This window comes from Tachypleus tridentatus, unplaced genomic scaffold (assembly GCF_004210375.1).
Source record: "Tachypleus tridentatus isolate NWPU-2018 unplaced genomic scaffold, ASM421037v1 Hic_cluster_2, whole genome shotgun sequence".
NCBI classification, from domain to species: domain Eukaryota; kingdom Metazoa; phylum Arthropoda; class Merostomata; order Xiphosura; family Limulidae; genus Tachypleus; species Tachypleus tridentatus.
The window spans coordinates 30,529,319-30,544,062 of NW_027467782.1; the positions used below are offsets into that span (position 1 = coordinate 30,529,319).

A 14,744-nucleotide genomic window follows, 5' to 3' on the forward strand; every position below is an offset into this window, starting at 1 on the left:
GTCACAAACGCAACTTGACTGTGATTGGCGAAACCAATTCAAAGGTGAAAGTTGTGAATATATGGCGGCGTGCTTGAGTTAGGATATAATTTGAGAGTGTCGTCATTGAAGTTTGTAGTTAGCGTTAATAATTTGATTCCTGTTAATTAAATTTTTTATGTATCACTACAATAATATATTATTAATCTGCGCTTACAAGAATATCTTCATCGTGCGGACATATTTGATACCTAAACTTTGAAGAAAAATTAGATTATGACACAGAATCCGATTCACACTGAATGAAATTGGATGTCTAATTCGATTTCGAGCCAAATTTAGCTATTTGGAAACTGAAGTGACACACCAACTTGTAATGTATATGTAGGCCTCTTGTATCCAGACTTAGATTTAATTATGATTTTAAGTACATATTTTAAGGTATTAGTAATAAAGCGCGAAGGAAGTTGTAACAATGTGATAAAAACGAAGTAATAACTAAGAGTTTGTTTGTTTGTTTATTTTGAATTTTGCGCTAAGCTACTCGAGGTCTATGCGCTCATCGCCCCTACTTTAGCAGTGTGAGACAAGAGAGAAGGCAACTCGTTATCACCACCCTCCGCCAACTCTTGGGCTTCTTTTTTACCAACAAATAGTGAGATTGATCGCAACCTTATAACTCCCCCACGGCTGAAAGGGCAAGCATGTTTGGTGCGACAGAAATTCGAAACCGCGCCCCACAGATTTCGAGTCAAACGCTTCAACCACCTGGCCATGCCAGGCCACGAAGTTAGAGTAAGACTTAAGTTAGAAGAAGAGTATGGTGAAAAGTATACATCATTTGATTAGAATAACCATAATAATTTCTTTTAAGTTTATTTTGGGATATTTAATATTTATATGTATCAAAAGCTAGTTTGTATACTTCTAGGGGAACTGTATAGGCCTAAATGGAGAAACCTTGATAGTTATGCAAGTTATACCTTTTTCTTACATTAATGATGCATTTGTAAAGGCAGAAATGGAATATCAGTAATCACAGTGAGAAGTGTGTATTAATTTGTTATAACTCAAAAACAAATTAAATAAAAAAAATGCTGCATTGATTGAAAATTTCCCAGGGTACAAGCTACAGTGTGGGATCACAATATGTACCCTAGGGTTTTGAGGTGACTGAAGAAATAGGACCCACACTGCAGTGGGGATACACTGTCTATCAGTCTTAACCTCCATTCACCAGTCTCATATAAGAAATAGAGTAGCAACACATACAGAATTAGAAATAGAAGGTAGGACAGTGAGACGTGGGTGCTCAAGCCCACAACTTCCTACATGTGAAAATGATGTTGGACATGTTTTTCCTCATAAAAACTACACACATGATTTATAAAATACAATGCAACAACTGTCATGACTTCTACATTGGGGAACGAAGCAGAAAAATGGAAACTAGATTCAAAGAACACAAAAAAACTATCTTTGCACGTTTTTCAATACGACAAATGTCGTAAACACATTATCATAGGAGACTCCCAGATGCTAAGTAGGAAAACAAATGCAAAATCAAAGAAGCCCTACTTATAGATATAAAATTAGAAATTAGGAGAGAGAGGTGCCGGTGCTCAAGTCCATAACTTCTCATGTTTTTGAGTTATAACAAACTAATATAATTTGTGAGAGGTTCAGGTTTGCTGTTTTAATGGAGTCATTCCTTCTGATTTTACACATTTCACTATTTAACTTCATTAAAATGTATTTATTTTCACTAATACATATTAACAATTGTGATAAAAATACTGACAGAAACAGGTTACAACTTCATGTTGCATAACAAAAGTGTAAAATGTTTTATAAATTCCCAAAAAATGAAAATCAAACAAATTCAAGTATTTGGAAAGACTTGAGACCTACTAGAGCGATAGCTCTGATGATAAAATGATGCTTTTAAGAAAGCATTTAAAAGATTTAATGAATGAACACGAATTTGGAAAATGTTTTTCCAAATATATTTTGAAAATTTTGGGGCTAAGGATTCAAAATATGGAAAAGATTATTTGAAATATCTTTTGATATTTTAAGGGAACATGCTATTGTAAAATTAAGAACAGGGAATTCTAGGTGGGATTGATCTGTTCATTTACTGATTCAGCCCCTGAGGTGCCTTTCCAGATGAAAATTTCAGTTAGAGTTATTCTGGTAGAAATTATTTTTACTGTACTTAATCTTTCCAAACTGTAGTTGATTATTAGAAAGTACCAAAATATTTAGAGTTGTATCACTTCACTTACATTTCTTATACAACCACAAAAAGCAAATATTTGGCTGTGAATATAGATAGTTTTTCTAAAAGTTCTTTAAACACATTTTAAGAGTGTTGATATAATTACTGGAACCTTCTTTTTCATAATAACTTTTGTTCTTGAGAATGATTGCATGAGAGATTGAAATGTTGTACTTGTTTTTAAAATATTTCTTCTTACTATAAAAGGTGTAACTTCCAATAATCTTACAGCAGTGTTCGTATTATGAGTACTTATCACATTTTCAAACAGTTATCCCTTTTTATGTACTTGTTAACAGCAGAATGACTTTATAACACCCCTATGTCAAAAGTTTGAATTAGTTATTCATGTTTTTGCACTTGTTAACAGAGTTCTTAGAATTCTTGCACTATTACCAGCAGCAAAGTGTGTGAACTTTTAATGCTAGAAAATTGGTTCTGATACACATGGTGGGTAAAGCAAAGATAGCCTATTGTGTATATTTGTGCTTAGTTACAAACACATAAATAATTAGAACTCAACACAAAACATTTAGTTTCTGAACAGACTTAAAAAAATATACACAACAGACATAATTGAAACACAAATTTAAAAAAAATTTTATTTTCTTATTCATAATTGTATGCAGTGGACAGACATCTATATTCACAAATAATATTATCCTACTAGTAAAATGTGTAAAAATTGAAATATATAGAGTTGGCATTTCAAGTCATAGTCTTAAACTGAGGACATTTGAATTCATGTTTGGAAAATTCCTTGTTAACAAAGTTTTCAATATTTGTGTACAGTAAGAGATATGATATCAGCTTGGTGAATAAGTATGACTTGTATAGAGATTTCTAAAGCTAACTGTGATTGAAAATTGGCTCAGCTCAATGGAAACCTAACTGACAGCTGTCTGTTGTTTTCAAGTAATGTTATAATAAGGTTGATAGTGTTGTTACATTTATTAAACAACAACAAAATAAAAATCAAACTTCTTTAAAGCCTCTGTTTGTATGTAATTTTCCTTTAAGTATTGTATAAGAAAGATTTAATACCAAACTTAAAATACTGAGTAATGATGTGTGCTTGTGAACAAATTATATGTTATGTCTTTTTGTGTAAGTATTAAAATTGATGTGTGGGTTAAAGATAAAAAAGTAGTTATATTTTAGTGTCTTTATTTTTCTTTCAGGTAAATACAAAGTATTACATTTATTCAGAAAGTGAGATAGAAAAATAACACTTTCATTTAATATATATTAATTAGAGCATAACCTACTATTTTGTAACTTTGATCTTCATCTACATATTCAGAGTAAATCAATGGATCATTGTGATATAATTTTTGAGCAACAAAATCTTTGAAAATGCAGAATAACTTTTTATAAACAAGTACTTGTGTTGAGCTGTACCTCATGTTTAAATGTTCTAATGCTGTGTTTTTATCACCCAGATAAATCATGATTCTAGCCTATCTAAAAGTTTACATTGGATAATACACTCCTTTCTTACATGTGGTAAAGCAGAATTTTGTATTATATCAGTGGTGTTGTCCCATGACTATCTGCACAAACAGAAACAAGCTTCAACAAGCTGGGCATTGTCTCTGTGAATTGAACCATCTGCCAAGATTCTGTGATTTTGAATGTGTGAGGACACTCTTGTAAGTGGAAAGTAAGTTAATTTCTATAGTATTTAGTATCTGCTTAGTTTCATGTAACTTTAATAAGTTTAAACATTTCAAGTAACTTGTCATTCAGTTTGTTGAAAAAATTTTGGTACCATTCAGCAATTTAACCAGCATTTATTTATTATCATGTTAAGGTAATTAAAAAGCAACACTAACCAAAATGAATAGTGATATATATATATATATATATAAACAGACCAAAATTTCAATGTTAGTTACATACCACACTCGGTTATTTATTGAGTCTTGGAAATTAAGATGTCTTTATTAATAATTAAGTAATTTGCTTAAGTTTAAATTATCTAAGTTTTGAATAAGGCTTAATAGGAACTGAGAATGTCTTTCTATATGTATATTTTAACTTATAATACATTTTCATATTCCTATCATTTTATAATAAGTGAATATTGTTTTTGACTTTTTTCATCTTCAGTTTAACATGTGTAAAGAATAGATGTAGATGACTTAATACAGAGAAAAGTGATGGAATGTAGAAATAAACATAATACATTGAATAGTTATATAGTTGATTCTCTGTAAGTACTGACCTCCACTAGTGCAAACAATAACTAATTTCATAAACCAATCACACTAATATAAAAATAAGTCTTGTTGGTACCTTGCCATTGTTTTTTAAATTTTAACATTGTGCCCTCTTGTCATAATGGGGTATAAGCATTGTTTAATGAAATTTAGTCAACTTATTCTAACTTTGGTAGTGAGGAAAGCTGAAGAATACTAGTAAATAAAAGGCTGTTACTGATGGAATTTTGGCAAGCTGTAGTTTGTTGTATACAAAGATCAAACTGAAAGAAACTTAAAATTTAAAATGAATAAACATAAGTAAAGTGTTGAGAAAAAAGGTAAAATTCCTACATTACGTGAACATGCATATCGTATCAGTCTTATCATTTATTTGAAAAGAACTGTTATTTTGGATCAATTGAATGAAATAACAGCTGGAAATATCGGATAATTTACGAAAGAAATGAAAGTGAAAGTAATTATAAATAAAGATAAAGGTTTGGCAAGTCAACCAGTATATGAATGACATGTTTTTCTGAAAGTTCAGTGTATTAACTAAGTACTCGCATGATCAGTGGCTTTTTACATATTTATGGTTTCCATGTAGAGTACCTGGTTTGAGACTATTTAAACTTTCCAAAAACATTGATCACTTGAGTACCTCAATTAAACTGTACGCTTGTTAATTATGGAGTACCTGAGGGTCAGTGCTTGGGCTTTTGTTCTTTCATATTTACATTAATCATATTGCTAGAGGCATGTCATGAGAGTTTACTGAGTTATATTTAAAATTTAATAAAGTTACTTTTATTATCATGGTAAGTAAACTTGGCAACAAAACTTAGCTTGTAATACAAATTTGGAAATTATATAGTTTTATAGGACAACATTTAAAAATGTCTTCAATTTTCCATTGTTTCCGAATTGTGATATTTGCATTTTAAGTATTTCCTCTTCTCTTATTTATTGACCACTTGTCCAAGAAGTACAAAATTTGACATAAGTCGCTCATTATAATATTGTTATTACTCAGACAAAGTATAATTTTTTTTTATAGCCTTCAATCTTATTTGGTTACAGAGCTATAAACTAGAAAATCAAGTCCCTTTAGCCATACCCATAATTAAGTTTTCTCTTTCACAAGTTTCCAATATTTAGTTCTCTTTGATATTTAAAACTATATTACTTTTAACCAACAGAAATCCAAATATTATATTACATAATTTTCTGTACAGGAGTTTGTTTATTTTGCTTCCAGTGCAAATTTTATTTCCACAGGAAACACATTGGCAAGTTTAGCTAAATTTTTATTGAGTCTTACTGAATGGTAAGAAAGCCAGAAAATTTTGATAGTCCTAGGACAATATGTGCTTTAAGCATGTTATTTTGTATTCTTTGTTGCAATTTTGATTAACTAAAAATCATTTAGTACAGTAATACCATTATAATAATAGTTTTAATTGAGAGTTGATAAAAAAAAGACCCAGGTAAGTACTATATTTCTAGTTTTTCATGTGTATTATTTATTATTATAAAGGTAAATAAAATATAAGTTTTAGATTAGGTTAAATAAAAAAAAAAAACGTTTTCCTGTGATATGCTCATTAGTAACCAATGCATTACATAATTTCTTCAGGTAACGTAAGCTACATGTTTACAAAGTGGTTCACAACTTGTGTGGTGATATCATTAGTTAGACACAGTTCAAAGAGCAATAAAATTTAAGCATAAATATACATATATTGTAAAGGGCTTAAAGCTATTTAAGATAGTCAAATGTGTCGTGAAGTCATTCTTGAAAATAAAAAAAGGACAATATGTTTTCTTTTCATGGTGTATGAGGTGTAGAGTTAGAATGAGGAAAATAACATAACACGTAAAGTTTTACTGAAAAAACACACATTGAAATTCCAGTGCAATTACCCACCCTTTTTCACAGTTATAGCTATTTTTCATATGATTTCCTTCTCGTGCACAGATTGTCACTCACTACTAGCTGTGAATTACTATCTAATTACACATGTATGCCACATGTGTAAATTAGCATTCAACAACTCTCCACCAGTGTGAGTGTAACACATCCTTATTCTGATATTTATATTACCACATCAACCTGCCACAATCAAGGCAGGTTATCTTAATTGCAGGGTATAGCCATACATTACAAACCCTCTCAGATATTTCCAGTGTCAGTGTTTCGGTCGCTCAAAGACGTCATGTTGTGGTTCATTGAACTGTGCTCATTCTTGCCCAGAATGGTTAGAAGAAAAAGAGATGCAGCATTTGAAAACGATTCATAACATTACTTATCCTGAGGCTTGAAAATTGCTGTCCAGCACTTCATCTCAGATGTATGGCTGCTGCATGTCATCCCACAACTACAGTGGGAGTGCAGACAGATATCTCTGTGTCTCCAAAAGAATCATTCTCAAACCAAATGAAAAGGATTTTGACCTGCATTGTTAAAAAAGTTGATGAATTAGCTTAACATCCATCTCTGTCCCTAACATACATTCCAACAAATCCCAAGATCCACTTCCTCTGGTTCTGGGTACAGGCATTTCTTTGGGTGCATCATCTTCTCCCACCACAAGATGCAAAAGGATCATTTGTTCTTGTCCCCAGTCACTGGAATCCTCTTTAAACAGCATAGACCTACCCAATCGACCCAGGACAGGATCCATGGAGGTTGACAGACCTCCCTCAAATAAAGACAGTAAAGAACAAAAGACATGGACGAAAACAGAAGGGTTCTCCACCCAACTTACCTGCACATAAGTAATAATGTCCAACTTGATACAATGGAACTGTCAAGGTTTACGTTGTAATCTGGATGACATCAAAACACAGATTGCTTCCTACCATTCTGCATGTCTTTCCTTACAGGAAATATACCAGTAACCTGCCAATACAGTTACCTTTCAGTTTTTTTTTTTTTTTGTACAGAAATGACAGGCTGTGTGATGGATGAGCGCATGTAGGGGTGGCATTGTTGGTTGAATAGCATGTGCCCACCCTGTCTTTGCCACTGGATGCACTCTTGGAGTCTATTCCTATCTTGCAAGGTGTTGCTGTACACTAATGCTAGTGATAATTTATTGTTTATGCATGACACCTTGTTAAGAGGATAAAATTGGTCTTACCTGAAATCTAGTGTGTCTTTTTAAAATCCCAAACTTGTTTATTCTTATCCTTTGGTTTTTAGATATATCACAAGAAATCACAACACATTCATCCTTCCTGAATATTTTATATATTTCAATAAAGTCTATTCTCTCTCTCTTTTTTTTTAATGCTCTTAACATGCTTTTCATAAGTTGCCAGGTAAGTCAATCACGTATTTCAGTTGAAAACAGAGAATCTACCTAATTCTATCTAGTTTCTTTGGTTTTGTACATTTCTTGTCAACAAGCTTTTTTATTTTGTAAAATTTCAGTCATCAACATTATTTTAACTGAACTTTTCATGTTCTTAATTATAGGAATATGTTTTAAAGTCATTTTAAATACTTTATTGTGAGAGAGAAAAATGTAATGTAGATTGTATGGTCAGTAGTATGTACTTAATGGGCATTCTCTACTCAATCATACGAAATTAAATGTAGTCATGTTGTTTCGTATTCAGTCAGTAAATCAAACCACCCCACCCACTCCCCCACAAAAATTATATTTACCAAAGAGTTTTGCCTACTTCAAAGGCATCTTCACATTACAAAAGGAGAAAAGATATAACATTTATGAAACGTTGTTTTACACCTAATGAAGGAAACACAAAATCACATGTTCATTGCAAATTTAATCACTTTTTATACCCTTATTTTAAAAGAGACCAGAAAATAGAGAGAATGGTGTTTCTGATTTTAAATATTTCTGGGAGAGCATGCCTCTGGATCTTCCTTAAGATATTGTGCATAAAATATGGTGTAGAGTCACAATCCAGCACTACATAGTACACTGACAGGATTATCTCCCTGATTCATTAGTATCACCCACTTAAACATACTGAAAACCTTGTCTGTTGATCTTTTATAAAGAGATCTTAATATAACCTTTCCATCCCTGGAGTAACTTTAGTAGCTGTGGTGTGAACAATTTACAACAAATCAGTGTCATTACTCAGAGAAAGCTCACACAATATTTCAAGTGAAGACTATCGAGGACCAACTAGTGGCTTGAATAGAAAGATAACTTCCTCGTTTTTTACTTGATAATCAGTTTAAGTTGCATCACTCTGAACAGTCCTTTATACATCACTATTTCTTCTTGTGCATGAAGACCAAAGTTGTACACCACTTCATAAGTATTTGGTGGATCAGAGCAAGATATATTGATTATCTTTCTTATGAAGTAGTTTGATCCTGCAGGCACTCGTCACCTTGTAATTCAGAAGTTACTTTTTGTTTCATGAATGTTTAACAGAATTTGAATTAATAACTTTTTCTTTAATTATGTTTTTTATGTAAACCATTAAGATTTTCTATACTTAATCTTTTCCCATAGAAAGGGATTTTAAGATTATAAAATCTATTTATTTTATTATAATTTCTTCAATAAAGAAATAAGATTTGATATAAAATTGCAGAAAGACTTGCCAACAGTATGGTTAACAATGTAACTGAAATGTGTCTGAGGTAATTAACCACCTTAATACAAAAGTTTCCAATACCAAATAATTAGTAGTAAACTGTATTTTAACAAAAAGATTAATTATGGGCCATTGAAAAACAAACTTTATATTATGTATTATAAACATTCTCCCTGATTTTATTCCTCACTCATGTTTAAAATTAACTGTAGCAAGTACATTTATGAAAAGTAATTTTTACAGCATCCAATCAAGAGCAGTTTTCCTGATGAAGTCACTGGTGGTGTTTTATCAAAAGTGAAAAGAAAATTAGGCTTACTAGAAGTTTCCAAAATGGCAAGTGTATCTGAAGAATTTAAAAAAATGCACTTCAAACAAAAACATTCAGGCTACTGATTGTGATCCACATACACATTCCTTTATCAATTAAATTATATTCTATTAAACCTGTATGTGTGCTTCGTCATTCTGACCAGTTCTGTAATCTCCATGTAACCATGAAACTACATAAACTACTGAAATGTTCTAAATATACAAAGTGTATCATCATGAGTTTTGGCAAATGTTTATGTAAAAGTTACAAGCCATTTATTAACTGAAATTATATTTCAAGTAAATTGCTTTCATAAAACATTCATCCATTAATTTGTGAATTCTCTGTCAAGTAATTCTGTGTAAAGTGTGACTTTTCATGCTAAGAATAAAATTAATTGTGCTCATTTCATGGTTTTTATGTTTAATTAACCTTACTTATAATACCATCTTAATGAATATCATTTTATTTATTTTTCATAGAACTCTAAACTTGCTCTCTCATCTTCACCACCATAACACCAACTGTAATGAAAGTAGTGAAACAAATGTTGGACATACAAAATAATTGCAGATTGTGAAAATGCAATAACAATTTTATTTTAGCACAGTCTCAGTTTTCTAAACATTTCCTGATTGGCTGCTTTTGATTTTATTACTTTACAATGCCTTTCTGACCCAATATAATGATGTAATTGTCAAATATATACAGTAGTAAAACTTAACCAACCGACTGAAATACAAAGTGTACAACGGCACTGAACATCTTCAACATCCAGATCCCTTCTTCCACCTCTTGTGGAGCAGATTGATTTTTGTTCAAAACTGAACTATTTGTCTCTTATTTAAGTTTCTGCCAGGACCTTGGCCTTGAAGATGCTGTACCCTATTCACCATCTGAGACTTCAGCCTTGAACAGGGTCTTTCCATATGTCTCCAGTTCAGAGTCTGTACACTGGGTTCCACTGGTTATACTTTTGGGAATATACAGTCTGCCATTCTTCCCTTTGGTCTTCATATTTAGGTGAAGCTGACTGAGTTCAGTATGTCACAGATTGATGTTGCTTTTTCCATCAATCAGCCCACCACACTATGTTTTATTACCACCTCTGCCTGTTGCCTTTCTCTGAGTCATCTGAGGAAGGTTGATATTTCCATTTGGTTGTACTGTTTTCATTGCCAAACATCTTTTGAACCATTCTTTCATTCCCAGTTATACAGATGGTTTAAAATCAGTTAAGTCTATTGGATCTGCCATGGTTTGTTGCAGCTAGGTGGTTTTGTACAATATCCTCTCTACAGTTTCTGTGTTCACTGTCAAGTTATATGGCATTTCTTTTGTTCTGAATGATATCGAAGCTACACAGTACACTCACTGTTCTATTTATACCAACTCTCTTCACTCTCTACTGGTCAGAGAATCGCTTTGTGTTAATTCTCACCTTATTTTCACAATATTCAACACTGGCTGGCCTATTTTTCTTCTATCTTCTATTCACATCCAGTTTTTCTGGATAACTGGTCATGTTGGTATTCACAGGAACAAGTTTGCTGACATTAAGTTGGTCTGATCTGGTGCTGTCACTGCTTTGCTTGTTCTATATATGGACTACAGTACTGTATTCAAGGCTCAGCTTCTATTTCCCGTATATTAGGATTGTTTCCTATATACTAATATCACCAATATTTCTATTCATTTTATTATTTCCCGTATATTAGTTTTTGTTACCTGTATATTAATATCACCTATATTTTTATTAATTTTTCTATTTCCCATATATTAGTATTGTTTCCTATATATTTCTTTACATTATCATTTTCTGTAATTCCCATTCCTTTTTATTTTTCTATTCTGTGAAACCTGTTTTAACATTTTTTAACTGTTGTCACTGCCATCTTTCATGTAATGCACACATTCTTTTATGTACATCTAAACATGACAGGAATGTCTTCTGTTATTATTGACATAAATGACATCAACATCTGTACTTGTAATGTGCCCTACTAATCATTGCTCTTTATTATCCTAAGAAAAGAATAGTCAATCGAGTTAAGATATTTTATGTCACCTTTATTGGGTTATATGTTGTACTGATAAAGATTTAAGCACTCATTCAGTTTTACATGTACATAAACAGTCAAAGGATTGTTAGGCTAGTTTGGCCTGCTTGAAATGAATAGTGTATTTTGTTCAGTTTAAATTCTTGCTCTTGCTCAGTATGTTAGTTATTGATATTTCTTTTCCAAAAGTTTAGTGATGCATTTGAAAGCCATGCTGTGTAACATTGAATAGATTCAAAATAGTTATTGGTATCTGAATAGACCTATTCACCTAAAAGTTCCATCAGTCTATAGAAATACAGAGATAAAAGTTAGTTTTGTATATCACCTTTTGAGTATATGTATAAAGATTGGCGCTGCTTACTGTTAATAGGAAGATTTTGAATTTTTCATGAAACATTAAGTTATGAAGTACTTTATAAAAATGATAAACGTAGCATGAGATAGACTTAAAAATTGAAATAACTTTATTTTAACTAAACATTTTAGTAAACTGAAAACATTGAAGATCTACATGTTGCATTCTTTGGAAATAAGAAGCTTTATGGCTGTCAGGTATTTACAGTGTTAAAGAGTATAATGTGTGTGGTAGAAGGAACACTCTAAATGTCCCTCTGGTGTTAATATATATAATAAACAGTTTGTGTCATGCTTCTTTGTTTTAATAGTAATGGTCTACAATTTATATCATTGTTTTGTAACAAAACTACCAATTGATATTGTTAGGTCAACTATGGTATTTATGTTGTGAATGTTTAATATACATATTGGTTTGTTTTTTATTCTTGTTAACTTTGGTGATACAACAAAACAATTTAATTCAGAAATTATTTAGATTTAGAATTGATATTTTGTCTTTATTGAGCTTAGAGTAAGTTATTGCACAGTACATTTTTAAGCTTAATTATAAAACAAATAATACCCTAGGCTCACTTATTGCACCATGATAAGTTAGATAGCATTTTATTTATATTTTTTCAGTTGTTTATTAACATTGAGGTATAGACAAAAGTAAGATAAAAATTACCAAGGGTTTCAGTGGAGTAGTGTTTCAACTAAGCCTTTGTTACAATAATGTTTTACACCCAATGCTTATATTTAGCCCATTAAATACACCTTCCGTTACTAATGTTAAGATCAGATGATAGCTAGTTGTGTCTAAGTGTGAATGTAAAGTACGTAATTCCCTCCAGTCTTACACTGTTAAATTAGTGACTTCCGTCTAGTCTTACACTGTTAAATTAGGGATAGCTAGCTGACTTCCCTCCAGTCTTACACTGTTAAATTATGGATAGCTAGCTGACTTCCCTCCAGTCTTACACTGTTAAATTATGGATAGCTAGCTGACTTCCCTCCAGTCTTACACTGTTAAATTATGGATAGCTAGCTGACTTCCATCAGTCTTACACTGTTAAATTATGGATAGCTAGCTGACTTCCATCTAGTCTTACACTGTTAAATTAGGGATAGCTAGCTGACTTCCCTCCAGTCTTACACTGTTAAATTAGGGATAGCTAGCTGACTTCTGTCTAGTTTTACACTTCTAAATTAGGGATGGCTAATGCAGATAGCCCTCATGTAGCATTGCATGAAATTCAAAAACAAACAAATAAATATAATTAAAGATGTATTAACTGTAGAAACTCCACTACGTAAAATAGTTACATATATTTTTCGATATCACATCTTCCAATTATTTTAGTTTAGTCACAGAGTCCATCAGTCTCCTTTCACTAAAACTGATTTCTTATTATTACTTTCTGACTTACGGTGTACAATTCCTTCTTCTTGTAATTTTGTTAGTTAATTTACATATAACAGTTTACTTTATTTTGGTGCATTGGAATTTTTCTTGTAGAATTTTTCTAGTTATATTTTCTTATAACTTCTAGATCTTTTCATGACATGGGACTGGGCAACCTACTTTCATGACTATGGACAAGAAAATAGTAAGTATTGAAGGGTAAACCCACAAGTTGCTGTAGTTCTGCTTGAAAAGTAAGTGGAACATAAAAGTAATCAAAGTTAAATGTCACTCTATACTGCTTTATTATAAATTGTTAGTCTTTCCAATAATTATTATGCATGTTTTGATTTTTAAAAGGAAAATGAAAACATATAGCCACCTTAAAAGTTGTATGTTTAGTTACCTAGTCATATGTTGCCCTTAAGATACCTGATACTATTGATGTCTTACTCCAAGACATGTCCTGCAAGATGTCAAGTTTCATTTTTTAAATTAAAAGTTAAGTCTTATTTAGTTTCTCAACTAGCCTTTAACAGGTGTAAATACAAATTTAGAAAGAATGAAGGTAAGATGATAAATAGTTGTACACTCTGAATAAAGTAATGTTTTATTTTTCTTTCTTTAATGTTAGTTTATTTTTAGTATTGGTTAAATTGTTTGATTATTATATATTTGTTTATGAGGATTATTTTGCATTGTTATCTTAAGGTATGTGTTTAGAACAAAACTAAACCTTCTAAGCAGCTGAATCTTGTGTTTGGGATTATAGCAAAACTTTGCTTGCATTGAGGGTTCCATGACACCCTTCTGATCATCATTAGTATGGTGATATGTTAGATGTACATAATATTCATTACTCATTTAATTTTTATTTGAACTATGTAGGTATTTTGTTTTGATCAGAAGTTGGAAAAAGTTGTAGATTTTATTACCAAAAAGTTTCTCTCCATAGATGTTTTTTATCATTGTAATATATTAAACATAACCTGAGAATTTTCTGTATTAATACCATAATTATTAATGAATCAGTTTTAACTGTCTAGAGTTTAATAATAGTTGAATGTCTGTTGTGTAGTCAGTTAATCATACATGCATACAATTTGCACATATTCACAAGATGATAGGTTCCAATGCTTCAAATTAAATAAACATTCTTAGATTTTCATCTCCACGTGTAATGTGAGAGTAATAAAACATTGAATACAAAGTAGATAAATATTATCAATATATTATTTTTCTAAGGTAGATAGAAATAAAATCTTAAATTTATGGTATAATGTTTATAATTAAAATTCTATTTTACATTTTGAAGTTAATAATCATGAATGTGTTAGTTAATTTAGCCATAATTAGTTTCATTTAGTAGAAAACCACTTGAATTCAGAATGTTTGTTTATTCATATATTTAACAGTGCTTACCACAAATTTGCACAATTAATTGATACTTTCTTGCATATAAATACGATAGTTTTCCTCACCTTTTTTTATGATAACTAGGTGTCTAGGCTTTTTATAATGAAAGAACACCTCATATCTGTTAAAGCATGTCTTGTTAGTTGGCATAACTAAGAATATA

General features: G+C 31.1%; 1 long non-coding RNA gene across 2 annotated transcripts in view; it reads left to right on the forward strand.

The window, feature by feature from the left end:
- Positions 1-369: 369 nt before the first annotated feature.
- The window catches only part of LOC143242825 (uncharacterized), a 30,438-nt gene continuing 16,063 nt past the window's right edge, over positions 370-14,744 (forward strand). Inside the window, exons 1-4 of one of the 2 annotated variants that reach the window (XR_013023289.1) lie at positions 370-774; positions 3,794-3,912; positions 9,292-9,384; positions 13,314-13,370. This is a non-coding gene — a long non-coding RNA (uncharacterized LOC143242825). The remainder of the gene's footprint in view (positions 775-3,793; positions 3,913-9,291; positions 9,385-13,313; positions 13,371-14,744) is intronic. The other variant, XR_013023290.1, reaches the window with a different exon arrangement.